Source organism: Pleurodeles waltl, chromosome 3_1 (genome assembly GCF_031143425.1).
Source record: "Pleurodeles waltl isolate 20211129_DDA chromosome 3_1, aPleWal1.hap1.20221129, whole genome shotgun sequence".
NCBI classification, from domain to species: Eukaryota; Metazoa; Chordata; class Amphibia; order Caudata; family Salamandridae; genus Pleurodeles; species Pleurodeles waltl.
Window position 1 is genome coordinate 16,218,172 of NC_090440.1, and position 14,195 is coordinate 16,232,366.

Genomic DNA, 14,195 nt, shown 5'->3' on the forward strand with positions numbered 1-14,195 from the left:
CCCCACTAGTTTCACTAAATGTGAGTGTAAAATAACGTTACAGGTTTACACCTCTTTGACAGTAAATAAATGATGGTGACACTGAGTCACCCTTGTTGATACTCAGGGCATTCTCATCACATCTGCTTTCAGTCCCTTCTTCACTCGATCGGTTTCATTGGTGTTCGGCTAGCCATGCCTTGCGTTCGAGGCGCTTCGGCGTTTGATTTCATGGGACTCGCTCGAAGTTCTCTGCGCTCTAGCTCCTTGTAGGCCGAACGTCCGGGTATGCGCACGCGTACTTGGCTAGCGGCCATGTTGGGATCAGGTGACGCCTATAGGACGGGAATTGCATCGCCATCGGTTTTGGAAAGGAAGCAGTGCCTGACCTTAAGTTGGCGAGCGCTGTAGCCGCATGCGCAGATCCTGCCGCACGCGAGGCCTGCGGTTTCAGCCGTTCCCCCGAGGTCCATCGATGCTGTCGGCGCTCCATCGATGCTGTCGGCGCTCCGGGTCTCACGGGTCCAGGAAAGAGGCGGCCACAGAGTGCAGGCGGCCACCGCACCCCCCGGAGCGGGAGAGGCGCAGGTAAGAGCCCCCCGAGAAGACTCCCCGTCCCGCGGAGGCTGCGGAGCCTCCTGCGCCCCCGCAGAACTAGGGTTTACCTCTGCCCCCCGCCGGCGCCCCCTAACGCTCCAGCGGCGGTGTCTGCCCCTGCCTGGTGACCCCGAGGGCTGAGCCCCAACCCCGGGGGCCGGCGCCCTCACCCGGGACCCGAGGCCTGCCGTGTCAGCGCGGAGGCCTGGCCCCCCTCATAGTACAGAGGCCTGTGCCCCCCCTGCACCTCCCCCAGATGTCTGTCTCCACACCTGCCATCAGAGGCCTGTCCCCCCTCCCCCCCATCATAGCACTGTGACCTGTGCCCCCCCATAGCACAGAGGCCTGTGCCCCCTGCCACACCTGCCATCAGAGGCCTGTCCCCCCCCCCCCATCATAGCACTGTGACCTGTGCCCCCCCATAGCACAGAGGCCAGTGCCCCCTGCCACACCTGGCATCAGAGGCCTGTCCCCCCCTCCCCCCCATAGCACAGAGGCCTGTCCCCCCCTCCCCCCCATAGCACAGAGGCCTGTCCCCCCCCCCTCCCCACCATAGCACAGAGGCCTGTGCCCCCCCCCCCCCTGCACCTCCCCCAGATGTCTGTCTCCACACCTGGCATCAGAGTCCTGTTCCCCCCCCCCCCCATCATAGCACTGTGACCTGTGCCCCCCCATAGCACAGAGGCCTGTGCCCCCCCCTTCCCCCCATAGCACAGAGGCCTGTCCCCCCCCCTCCCCCCCCATAGCACAGAGGCCTGTGCCCCCTGCCACACCTGGCATCAGAGGCCTGTTCCCCCCTCCCCCCCCCATAGCACTGTGACCTGTGCCCCCCCATAGCACAGAGGCCTGTGCCCCCTGCCACACCTGGCATCAGAGGCCGGTGCCCCCCCATAGCACAGAGGCCTGTCCCCCCCCCCCCCTCCCCCTGCCACACCTGGCATCAGAGGCCTGTGCCCCCCCCATAGCACAGAGGCCTGTGCCCCCTGCCACACCTGGCATCAGAGGCCGGTGCCCCCCCATAGCACAGAGGCCTGTGCCCCCCCCCCCCCCTCCCCCCCATAGCACAGAGGCCTGTGCCCCCCTCCCCATCATAGCACTGTGACCTGTGCCCCCCCATAGCACAGAGGCCAGTGCCCCCTGCCACACCTGGCATCAGAGGCCGGTGCCCCCCCATAGCACAGAGGCCTGTCCCCCCCCCCCCCCCAACCCCCCATAGCACAGAGGCCTGTCCCCCCTCCCCCCCATAGCACTGTGACCTGTGCCCCCCCCATAGCACAGAGGCCTGTGCCCCCTGCCACACCTGGCATCAGAGGCCGGTGCCCCCCCATAGCACAGAGGCCTGTCCCCCCCCCCCTCCCCCTGCCACACCTGGCATCAGAGGCCTGTGCCCCCCCCATAGCACAGAGGCCTGTGCCCCCTGCCACACCTGGCATCAGAGGCCGGTGCCCCCCCATAGCACAGAGGCCTGTGCCCCCCCCCATCCCCCCCATAGCACAGAGGCCTGTGCCCCCCTCCCCATCATAGCACTGTGACCTGTGCCCCCCCATAGCACAGAGGCCAGTGCCCCCTGCCACACCTGGCATCAGAGGCCGGTGCCCCCCCATAGCACAGAGGCCTGCCCCCCCCCCCCCCCCAACCCCCCATAGCACAGAGGCCTGTCCCCCCTCCCCCCCATAGCACTGTGACCTGTGCCCCCCATAGCACAGAGGCCAGTGCCCCCTGCCACACCTGGCATCAGAGGCCGGTGCCCCCCCCATAGCACAGAGGCCTGTCCCCCCCCCCCCCCCCCCCCAACCCCCCATAGCACAGAGGCCTGTGCCCCCTGCCACACCTGGCATCAGAGGCCGGTGCCCCCCCATAGCACACAGGCCTGTGCCCCCCTCATAGCACACAGGCCAGTGCCCCCCTGACCCCCCCCCCCCCCCAGATGTCTGCCTCCACCCCTGGCATCAGAGGCCTGTGCTCCCTCTCATAGCACACAGGCCAGTGACTCCACATAGCACAGAGGCCTGTGCCCCCCCCCTGCACCTCCCCCAGATGTCTGTCTCCACACCTGGCATCAGATGATGTGCAAAGACCAGGAGCTAGTGCCCCCCCCCCCCCTAGCACAAAGGCCTGTGCCCCCTGCCACACCTGGCATCAGAGGCCTGTGCCCCCCATAGAACTCAGGCCTGTGACCCCTGCACGCCCTACATGTCTGTGTCCACACCTGACATCTCAGGCCTGTGCCCTCTGCACCCCTAGATATTTGTCCACACCTGGCATCAAATGCCTGTACAGTGCCCAGCAGGCAGAGGCCAGTGTCCCTTGGCATGCCTAGGGAGCAGCCAGAGTTTCACTCCCATGTCCCCATAGGAAACAGCATATGTTCTCCATAGCCAGAGACTAGGCCTTGCTCTCTGGCGAGGATAGTGCCCTCCCCAGCAAGCAACCTCTCCGTTGTTACCAGGCATGCAAGAACTTGTGTCCTTTCCTGCAACCACGCAAGGACATGGTGTCTCCCCAACATTGAGAGGCCTAGACCCTGCTGTTTGACGACGATTGTGCCCTCCCTAGCAAGCAGAGGACGTGCCAACCAGAGCAAGTAATCTCTCCCTTATCAGCCAAGAGCCTGGGTCCTTTTCAGTAACCAAGCAAGGACATAGTATCTTCCCAGCATTCAGCCTGTCCCTACCACCCAAACCAGATGTCTTGTGCCTACACCAGAAGTCGGAATCATGATCACTGCCCAGCAACAGAGGCCAGTGCCTTCCCCAGTGTGCATAGGCCTGTGCTCTCAACAGCAAGCAACTAGAGATCATTGCTTTCCAGTGCAAGCAGTGGCACGCCCTTTCCAGTGAACAAGCTGGGGTCTCTGTGTCTGCAGATAAGCCTTAGCTTGTACCCAGGCAGATTTTTGTCTTCACCCCGAAAGTCGTGGTTGTGCCCCCTCCAGCAACTAATAAGAAACCTTTTATCCATGGCAATCGTTTTTAAGCATTATAAGAAATCTGTCGTAACATTGTTTGAAAGGAAATGTCAAGACATATTTACTGACATTTGCATACCACAATCCTACCAGTTGTATTATCCTGTATTGTATTGAGTAGTCACTAGTTCAGTGGTCTAGAACCTTTTCCATACCGAGAGCTTAAGGAAAGTCGTGCATTTTTTTTTTACCATATCTTTGTATCAGCATTTTGGATGTATATCAGAGGTTGTATTCAGCACTGTTGTATATTTCACAGATATATTAATCGCCATCTCTTGTCCCCCGGTGTTAACACATCTCGTGATTTGGTGTCCTCGGTGCAGACTCAGTGTGTGACTCCCCATCACCAGAATAGTCAATGATGCCACATAGTTGGCCTCTATTAATATTCCACTCTTTCCAAATTTTACCCCATTTTTGGGGACACCCCTACTTTTATGAATAATCCTCTCTGCCATCATAGACCAGTCCATGTTCCGCTTCCAGGCCTAATGTTCCGGGGGCTGTTATGCACCCTTATATTGTCGCGTGGGCTCCCATTATTCTAAAGGAGACTACTGGATTTCTAGGCAGCAGGATCGATAACGGTGTGGGGGACTGAGTCTGACCCAGGTGTAAAGAACTCTGTCACCCTAAATCCGTTTTTTTGCTCCGGCTAACTAGCAGTGCCTTATTTCTCCCATGTGGAAGGAATAATTCGGCAGCCGAGCGCATGACATCTTTGGAACTTCTCAGGGAAGTTGTGGTTACTCAGATCCAAACCAACTCTCTTATTTACAATATGATCTCATATACAAATGACAAAGACAGTATAAGTTTTATATAATGTTTTAATAAAACGACTGTATTTTAGATATTAAGGCGTGAGCCACAATAACCAGAACGATACAACACAGTAGGATTGAAATAGTCACCAGGAGAGTAAAACATAAGAACAAAGCTATCATATTGTCTAACAGTTTCTACTCTCCCTCTGCTTGTTCTATTTAGAGCACAGCATGTTAAGCTTCTAGCTTGCCTATTAGAATCACTGTGGAGACATCAGCCCTCATACCTGAGCAAAGACCTGTGATCTTGGTTCAGCATCTGCAACAAGGCAGTCAGCGTCTAGTTGTGGTTCCCTGGTCGGAATCTCCCTCTTGCGTGTATTGGGACAAGGAAGTGATTTTATAACTAACATGTCATCGTGATCACAAAATGTCCCTACGCAGGAATGCCAAGTCTAAACTCCTACCACGTCTATCGGCAATGTACCAGACTGTATCCTTGACTGAAGCACAGAGTAAATGTTATGGAGAACTCCAGTGCTGAAGTAGGCAAAACAGTGTGATATGAATAAAAAAACAACACCGTAGAACTGGCTATTCGAAAAATAACAGTACGAAGCCTAATAAAAAGCATGTAGAGCAAAGTGCACAGAGGCTCTAAGCTGTCAGCAAATGAATAAAATATAGTCAGGGCAAAGTGCATAAAGGCCTGAAGCTAAAGCGCAACGAATACGTAAAACTGACCACACTACAATATCTTCGCTGTGTTGCAATATGACAGGGACATCTCTATATGTCCTTCGTTGATATACCTGAATCTGGCCTCCTCTACTGGATTATAGGTATCTAACCAGTTAATCTCAGTTTTTCTGTTCAAATAGCTAGGACTGAGAATATTACTAAGTGTTTTTCCTTTCCGGTATGACACCTCTGGTTTATTCTTGACATGTTTTCTTAATACCTGTCTTGTAATAGAATATCCCAGTGTTTCTTCATACTTTTCAGTAATACAGCTAAACTGATATGAAGGATTAAAATACAAGATATTTAATTAATACTGGTTTCACTATACAGATATTATAACTGGCATAACTAAACAAATACAAGCAGTGAAGATTGAGATGGCGAATCCAGTAGAGGAGGCCAGATTCAGGTATAAGAACGAAGGACAGGTAGAGATTTCCCAGTCATATTGCAAAAGGAGCACAAATTAAATTACACAAATCCCCAAGTAGGGGGATGTTTTTTCACTGGTGTGAGCATAATAAGAGGAAAACATGGATAAAAAATTCTGAGATACTCACTTTGGTTATAAGGAAGAGGTCCTAATTACAGGAATAGAACACCCACGAGTAGTGGTAAACACGTATATTGCTCGTAAAAATGGTTTCCACTTTGTGCATTTGAACTATTGTATTACACTGCATGAGTAAGGGATGTGGAAAGTTATATGAAAGATGGGTGTATATTCAAAGAATGTATATGTTATATTGTTTGCTGTTATAGAAAGCCCTGAAGAAGTTGAGGGGTATCCCCCAGACGAATCATGTGTTGGCTTGGCTAGAACGGAATTTAATAATAAGAATAAAGAAGATCATGTGCCAAATGTTGGAATCTATCTGATTTATTTGTGGACTTTTGAATATTTATTGAGAGACGACCTACTGTTGAATCAAGGAGTATGGCGAGTGCTTATTGTGATTAGAGTTGAGGTTAACATTCATAGGTGTTATCATTGCTAAGCTTTAGTTGGGGGGGGGTCTTAGCTGAAGCACCGTCTGATTAAAATAAGTCGATATTTGCTGAGATTAAATATAATACCAATAGAACGGTGAGCGCCCGACCCCGTGAAACCACCCCTTAGTATTAGATGTCACTTTCTATCTGACTTTTGCAGTCCCACACATCAGTGACTAAACTTTGACTCCTGTTCCGACTACTGCATACACTTTTCTCTCCTGGGCCACATTTGACATGTACAATATGATTGGCAGAGCAGAGCCTACAACATGTCAGATATCCTTGTTAGCTTGCTAGATTGGGAGTGGGGACAGATGGGCATGCTTCAGACCCTGTATTTCAAGCCAGTGTGTTTTTTTGTTAGCATGAGGCCCTGCCATTGGTTTAAATGGCTGCCAGTTTAGAGGTTTGAGCTGAGCAGTGGTGTTGTTATACAAGCACGCCGACCCTGTGCATGATGTACTGGCTGACCTTTGCTTCTGATAATACGTCAAGGGTACTTGCAAGCTAGTCGTTCGAAACCCCTGCTTGATTAGAGAAAAACGTATGTCTGAAATGGGTTATTTAGCATGGGTTGTATTGCATAATATGTGACTAGGATGTGTCTGCTTCTGTCAGAGATCTTCTTGGTGCATAATCTTCTCAACTCTACATGTAAAAACACTTGGCTGTTTATTCCTTTCTTCCTGACTACTTCACTGCTCCATGCTCAGTTTAAAGATGCTGTGCTTTTGAGATGTCAACTGCAACAAAGTGATGGAAGGAATGTGTGAAATAATTTCAGTCGGTGGCAGTCACTAAGACTGATTTCCAGCCCGTCATTTTTCTCTGAATATGGCACGCTACCCTGGGACCATAATATGATACGGATAAATCTTGGTTCTGCTCTAATAGAAGTAGTCTGACTGAACTACAGACCAATTTTCATCTAGTCCGGAACGCAAGCAGCTCCAGACAGATTTCGACCTACCTAATCCCTGTCTGCAAGTTACAGCTCGAGTCCTCTGGCACAGTGGCCACCAGGCACACATGTGAGCTTTCTCATCATACTTAGTGCGTCAGCTGCAACAAAGTGATGTAAAGAATGCTTGTGATAATGTTGGCCAGTGGTGATCCCTCAAGGCCATAATCCATTTAATCACTTTTCTCTCAATATTCCATCCTAGACAGAGATCAGACATGCAGGCCAGTCTCTGTCATGCTGCAATAGGAACAGTCCGGCCTGAACTGGTAGACGCAGTCCACTCCAGACCGAAACTCAAGCAACCCCAGACCGAGCTTGGTCTATTTAGGCCTCATTGTTGATCGGTACTTGGCTCATGTCTGAGGTAGCATGTGGGACAAGAACACGATGGACTAGATTTCTGCCCAAAATAATTCAGTGGCTGAGATTCATTTAAGCAGTCCATCCATCACTTTTTACTTTTCTTTATCATGCTTTAGAAGCATCATTAGGTGATATTTTGGCTTTGAGGCAATTTTGTGCCACTGTGCGTCTGGTAAATTTTATGCTATGTAGTTCAGTGAAGATGAGATACGTAGATTGGTGAGAGAAAGTAGATGTGCTCCTATGTTGGAACCCTTTACCTGCTAATCTGGCTTTGGTGAAGAGTTGTGCTCCTTGTGGTTTCTGAGTGGGGTGTCTAATGTGTTCTGTTGCCTTAGGGAGAGGTGTAAACATCCTTGAATATAGAAGTACTATTGATGTGGGAATGCTTAGCTAACTGTATCGCTTTGATGTTGTGTTTAATCCCTTGGCTTGGTGAATTATAAATGTCTTGGTACGATGAATACGATGCAGTGGCCTATGGTGAGTATTGGAGCTGGCCGGATAATAATCAGATTGGTTTTGCTAGGTTCATGTCGTGCATGATGTCTGATGCGTTCTATTGTGAGGTAGGGAGTTTATATGTGATATTTTTTTTTTCTGGTATTGGACATTGATGAGAGCATCAAGATGGCTAACTACGAGGCATATATATATGTGAATGATATGTAATGGTGTAGGGAATATTCTCTCTCTCTCCTGCTAGCAAATTCCCACTACAACAGATGCATGTGCCACCTGTGTTCAAGGTGTGCGTGGCCTGAGACTACTGAAGTGGTGGTGTCCCTGTAGGCGAGAGGTTTTGTAGCATTTCTTAATGATGTGGAATTGTGCAGAATAACATAGCAGCACGTGAACACAATGACTTTAGCCCCCCAGGTAGATTATGCTCACTGTGTTCTGCACAGTGGTTAGCTTGGGTAAAAGCAGTACTAATTGTCTTTTGGTATTTGTTTAGCATATTCTGTACCTCTTGTTGATTCTGAAATTCTCTTCAAATGAGTGTCCAGGTAGCACTGAATTTTCTAGTGCTTGGATAAGAAAAAGGATTGTTTGGCGTGTCAAAGACAGTATAGGGTTTCCTGCTGAACGTGATGTCCAGAGTGTCTGCTCCCAACATGTCTCAGCAGAGTATGTAGTACCGGTGTATGTGTGAACCGTTATTCAAGAGATCTTTGCAGGCAGCCTTACAGTCTAGTTTCATTTGAGTCATGTGTGTCACATTAGGAGAACCCAGGGCTTTGTTGCTGATCTGAATGCTGGAGCTCAGACACTGATCATCCCATATGGGCTGAGTTCCCAGGATTGCAGTACATGGTCCCCCAAGGGGCTAGGCCAACCTCTGGAGGCACTCTTAAATCCCAGCAAACCACTAGATGGCGTTCACCAGGAGGAATAGGAGGCCCATGCCAGGCCATGGGCACTTTGTTAAACCACAAGTAAGCCATTAGGAAGCAGTGACTGTTAAATCACCAGTATTCCACCATATCATGTCCACCTTTGAACAATGGAAGCCCAACTCCCGGGGACGCAGTTAGACCACCAGCAGATCACTTCCTGGCATACACCTAGCTATGAGTCCAGCATTTGGAGGCACAGTTAGACCACCTGTTGACTGCAAAATAGAGGCAACCCTGAATCAGTTTGTATCGAGCGTTCCTACAGCCTGCTAAGGCCCCATTGCACTCTTTAACTTTTCAGTGCATAAGATCTGTTAAATAATGCATAATTTTTTATAAAAATGTGAAAGAATGTACTGAAGTAAAGGTTGGCTGAGAAAGTGGTTATTGGGACTCTCTTTTATCCTTCGAGCTCACAGAGGGATTGGCCCTGGAGCTTTCATCTCAGGGAAGGCTCTCAGCCACCCTCTTATATTATGCAGATACAGCCCGATGGTAGCCGTAATGTTTGGATAAGACAGACACTGAGACTTCCATATTTAATATATTCGTTTTATGAGTTTCTTCATGGGACAGTTGCTCTATTTTGTCTCAAAATAAAAACCTGCATGCTAAACATCAAACTGGTAGTATAAGAAATTTCAACATCGTAGTGTAATATTCATCAGTCCATTCACGTTGCATTTGTAAAACAAACCCACTAGTTTGTTCAATCGTGTTTTATTGTGTAGTTAACAGAGGATTGATAATGTAAGTAAATGCTTGTTGTGGGCAGTATTTGACTATTAAAAACAAGATCTAAATCTTCTGTTGTGGCCAAAAATCATTTCATGGTATTTTGTAATCACTTTGACGTTGTGTTTGAGTATTAAAATGTACTTTCTGTTAAAAACTTTAAAAAAATAGATATATTCTTAGCATTGCTTTTCATAATCTTTTGTTCCAGACAGTTGAAAACAATTGACATGTTTTAAATTATTATTAGTTATAATTCTAATATAATAATTATTATGTTGTGATTAGTTAGTTATATATTAGGTTATAAAGAATCTGCAATGTTTAGGTGTGTAGAGGTGTTAACTGGATGTTATGATGTAACTTTAGATGTGTCAGGTTTTATTCTTTTGAGAAACCCTGCAGAGATATGGTTTAACATTGTTTTTTGCAGACATGTGGATTTGAACAATGGATATTGAACGTATAGATTTTTTTTTTATCCCTTGGGCAATTAGTGAGACAACTAATCATATGGGAAGGAATATGTCCCACAACCTGAGAGCAGTGGTTGAAAATGACTGATTCATTGTGGTAGCCTTGTATAGCTATTTGAGCCAGGCTTTTCCCAAGTGCTAAACGTGTACTACTAGCAGTAGTAAGTTTGTCAGCCTTGTATGAAAGTTGACAACGGTTTAACAGTTTGTAGGTTTGGTGCCAGCCCGGAGCTCTATGGATCAGTGAAGAGTCAGCCAATATAAGGCCTAGATTTTCAGCGTGATTTCATAGGTCGTGTTATAAGGCAGCAGAATGTACCTCAAGCTAAACGTAGTATGGCCCTGTTTCGTTGTGCCATCAGCAAGGCATTGGCTTACTTGATATGTGATAGCGCCATCAATTGTAGAACTGTTCTAACTAATGATTGAAAGGGAAACGTTTAATATGTGGCAAGAGATATTACCTTTTTGCCAGTTGGTTTTTTGTTTTAAACAATTTGACAGCCCCTGACAAGCAATGTATTTTGATCCACTCTTATTAGCAAGCCCCAGAAGTCACAGCAGGATTTAGACATTCTGCAGCTGTGCTCTTGTATGAATTAGAAACAAAGTTTAGGACTTGGTATGCTAGATGGCTAGAAAATCTGATAAACAGGTCTTCTTGGTTAATGTGGGCACAAAAAAAATAATTTGGGGAAGGAGGCACAAAATGTCCCCAATTAAGATATTTTGGGAAATGAACGATCTGAATTTTCCCTTGCTTAGGTTCAATGTTTTGTCCTTGAGAAATTACCTTGCATTTCTTTTGCAGTAATAATGTTGCAACTTCAGGTGAAATGTACACAGTTTAGTATTTTAAGATCAGTATATACAAGCCATGAAGAGAACAGATAATGGTGCAGTGAGGTTGTAATGCAGGTGCTTAGTGTTTATTTAGGTGCTTCTCATTTTGGCAGCCGAAAAAGCTTATAGGAGATAACTTTTTTGTGATAGTGAGACATACCGTATTAAAACATTCGAACGTTGGCAGCTCCATTGAAAACAATGGAGTGCTGCGGGCTTTTACTGGCCGGTAAAAGCCCGCAGCGCCAACATTCCAATGTTCGCTTTGTTCACAGCAACAGCTGTGAACAAAGCCTCACGGAGCCCGAGGGGATTAAAATCCCCTCGGGCTCTGTGAGCATATTATTATTATTTTTTTTTAATAGAACATTCTGCCCTGAGTGGCAGAATGTTCTAATAGCCTTAGAACCCGCCGTAGCGGGCTCTACCGGCTATTAAAGGCCCTTTCCCTTGTTAAATGCCCTCGCCTTCGGCTCGGGCATTTAACGCGGGAGCGGGCCTTTAATAGCCGGTAGAGCCCGCTACGGTGGGTTCTAAGGCTATATTAAAACGTTGGGATCTCCATTGGAGGCAGTGGATTAGAACATTGGAGTGTTGGGATCTCCATTGGAGGCAATGGATTAGAACCTTGGAATGTTGGTATCTCTATTGGAGGCAATGGATTAGAACCTTGGAATGTTGGCATCTCTATTGGAGACCATGGATTAGAACATTGGAATGTTGGGATCTCCATTGGAGACAATGGATTAGAACATTGGAAGGTTGGGAATCTCCATTGGTGACAGTGGAGTGCTCTGGGCTTTTACTGGCTGGTAAAAGCCTGGAATGTCAGCATTCCAATGGCCCAAGGTCCATTAGGTCTTTGTTTTATTTATTCGAACATTCTGCCATCTAGTTTTGGAATATTCTAATAACCTTATAGCCCTTTGTAGCTGGGCTATACTTTAAAGTATCCCTTGTTGAAGGCCCTCGCCTTGGGCTTTAACGTTTTAGTGGGCCTTTAATTGCCAGTATAGCCCGCTACGCTACAGTGGGCTTTAATGCTATATTGAAGTCCTGCTTCCTTGTTAAATGCTCTTGCCCTGGGCTAGGGCCTTTAACCCTGGAGCGGGCCTTTAGTGGCTGGTATAGCCCGTAACAGCGGGCTCCAAGGATTTAATAAGTCATCTTTGAGTGTGCATTAGTGTTAGTGATCATTATTTTTAATGTTAAAAATGCCAGCCACCTTTGAAGGTGAGGGTGTGCAGAAGGTTAAAGAAAGTGCATTCCGTGGCACAGCCAGACACAGTCCCCTTTGGGCAGCAGGTGGATTTTGGTGATGCTCGCCAGCATCTGAGAGGATGTGTATAAGATTAAGTTTTCTCAAGCAACTGTCCTTTGGGCCGGTCAGAGAGATGTATGTACCTGCAATTGATACATCCCTGAATCAGCACGACTGCAAGAATTTGTTGGCCTTTGAGATGAGTTTCTACTGCTTCTCTTGACGTGCTGTGAATGTGAGGGGGAATTTAACATCTATTTGCCCAAGTGTGAGGTGTGATTTATCACAAGATATCCTTACATGTTTTCTTATTTTGGTTGGAACATCAGAATTTCTTTTATAACCCCTATCTGTAACAAGTAAGTATAAGCAGCATTGTATGTTGGTTTAAAGAAAGGTACACATTCAACTCAGTCTTTTAGTTGATTTGCTTGTACTTTTGCCAAATGTGACCGACTTGGTTCTGGGGATTTCAAGGTTGGCCACATTGGCTAACTCCTAGAAACATACTAGCATCTAGCATTTTAACTTGACTGCAAAAAACTCCAGAGTAGATTAACATATAGTTCTGTGGGTAACAACCATTAATTTGAAAAAAGCATTCTGTCAGACTGGTTACCAGTGCGGTAATCAAACCGTGACACTAACATAATCTTTTTCAGGTAGTCCTCTGACGATTGATGCTGATGCAATTACCATTTGTAAATGGGTCCAGTATCTTTGCGGGGCAACCATGTACATATCATTGCCAGCATTGATGATGGGGGAGAGCTACAGATACAAAGGGATCGAGGGCAGAAAGAGGATTGTGAACACTGTTTTTAGACAATTGACTACGAGGTCTGACAAAAATCCTGCTTTGTGACATGACTGTGGCATGCACTTATGTGGAAGTAAAATTATATTATGTTGGGAAAGGAGTAAATGCAGTTAAAAATATAATTGCCAAAATGTTACCAGGATTGGAAAGTGGCTTTGATAACCAGTACTTGGTGTTGAATTTTTAGAAAAAGAAAGTCTCTTCAAGCTTTGAATTTGTAGGGAGTGCATGTAAGAAACTTTAGCCGGCTTGACTTCAAGAGCAAGATCAGAATCCTGGAGAATACTAAGGTGATACACTTTCATAACTGACTAGGCAGGGCCTCGGGGGGCTCAGTTAGGCCAGCCTGATGGAGTCTGGTGGAGGATTTGTCTTGGAATTTAACAAATTCGTTAGGATTAAGTGTTAAATAATTCAGGCATTCACCAACGAGGGATAGAGAGAGACAGTCAATTAAAGACAATGTAGGCTGAGCTTTGGAGGTTTGTGTGTCACAAGTGGGTTGTTAATAGCATATGTAGAGAATTGGACCATGCTGGGTGGAATGCTTTAGCCAGGGGGTGCACATGTGCATTAAATAGATAAGGTGCTAGCATAGAACCTTGTGGAATCCCCTGCCTGATTTATTGCGGCTTTGTGCTGCTTGGAGGTAAGGCAGTAGATTGCCCATGCCCTTAAGAATGATTCAAGCCATGCCAATATGGTGGCAGGGAAAACTGCTTCTGCAGCCTGGATTTTATTATGATGTGAGCACTTTTGTTAAAGGAGATAACAGATCTAATGGGACCAATCCCACGACACCATTGCCACCCCTACGCTGCATCTAACTTAGTGCTATGTATTGGACGTATTCCATCATGACATTAGGTAAGCATTGAATCATTTTCTGTAAAAATGTCTTTTCAGTAGCTTTCCTAAATGCAAGAGGTAAAGGTTGTTGGGGTTACTGGTTTTTGTAAAGGGTTTATCGTAGCTGATTTCCATAAAGTGTGCATTACCCCCTCAACAAGGGACCCATTCAGAAATGGCAGGAACTCACGAGTGAAGAATGGCTAAGTGTTCCAAAATTGTTACTGGCTAAAGTTATTAGGGACCTAGAACGGCTGCTATTTTTTCTTTTTACTGCACCATCATTTCAAAGTGTTTCATCTGGGCCTGGGCACACTCTAATATCATACCAGTCTTGCATGGATAGCTTGCCATAGCATTGGATTTTGGCTGTCTGTGATATTCTCCAAAAATAAGTCTTCACAGAGTGGACACGTTTTGCAAGAAGGGA

At 46.9% G+C, this 14,195-nt stretch overlaps 1 protein-coding gene across 4 annotated transcripts in view; it reads left to right on the forward strand.

Annotated features, from left to right (window-relative positions):
- The first annotated feature begins 333 nt into the window (after window positions 1-333).
- AMBRA1 (autophagy and beclin 1 regulator 1) overlaps window positions 334-14,195 on the forward strand; it is a 667,981-nt gene continuing 654,119 nt past the window's right edge. For 3 of the 4 annotated variants that reach the window (XM_069221710.1, XM_069221709.1, XM_069221712.1), the window contains exon 1: window positions 335-567. The gene's annotated coding sequence lies outside the window, so the exon portion shown is untranslated. Of the gene's footprint in view, window positions 568-14,195 lie in introns of all 4 variants that reach the window. The other variant, XM_069221711.1, reaches the window with a different exon arrangement.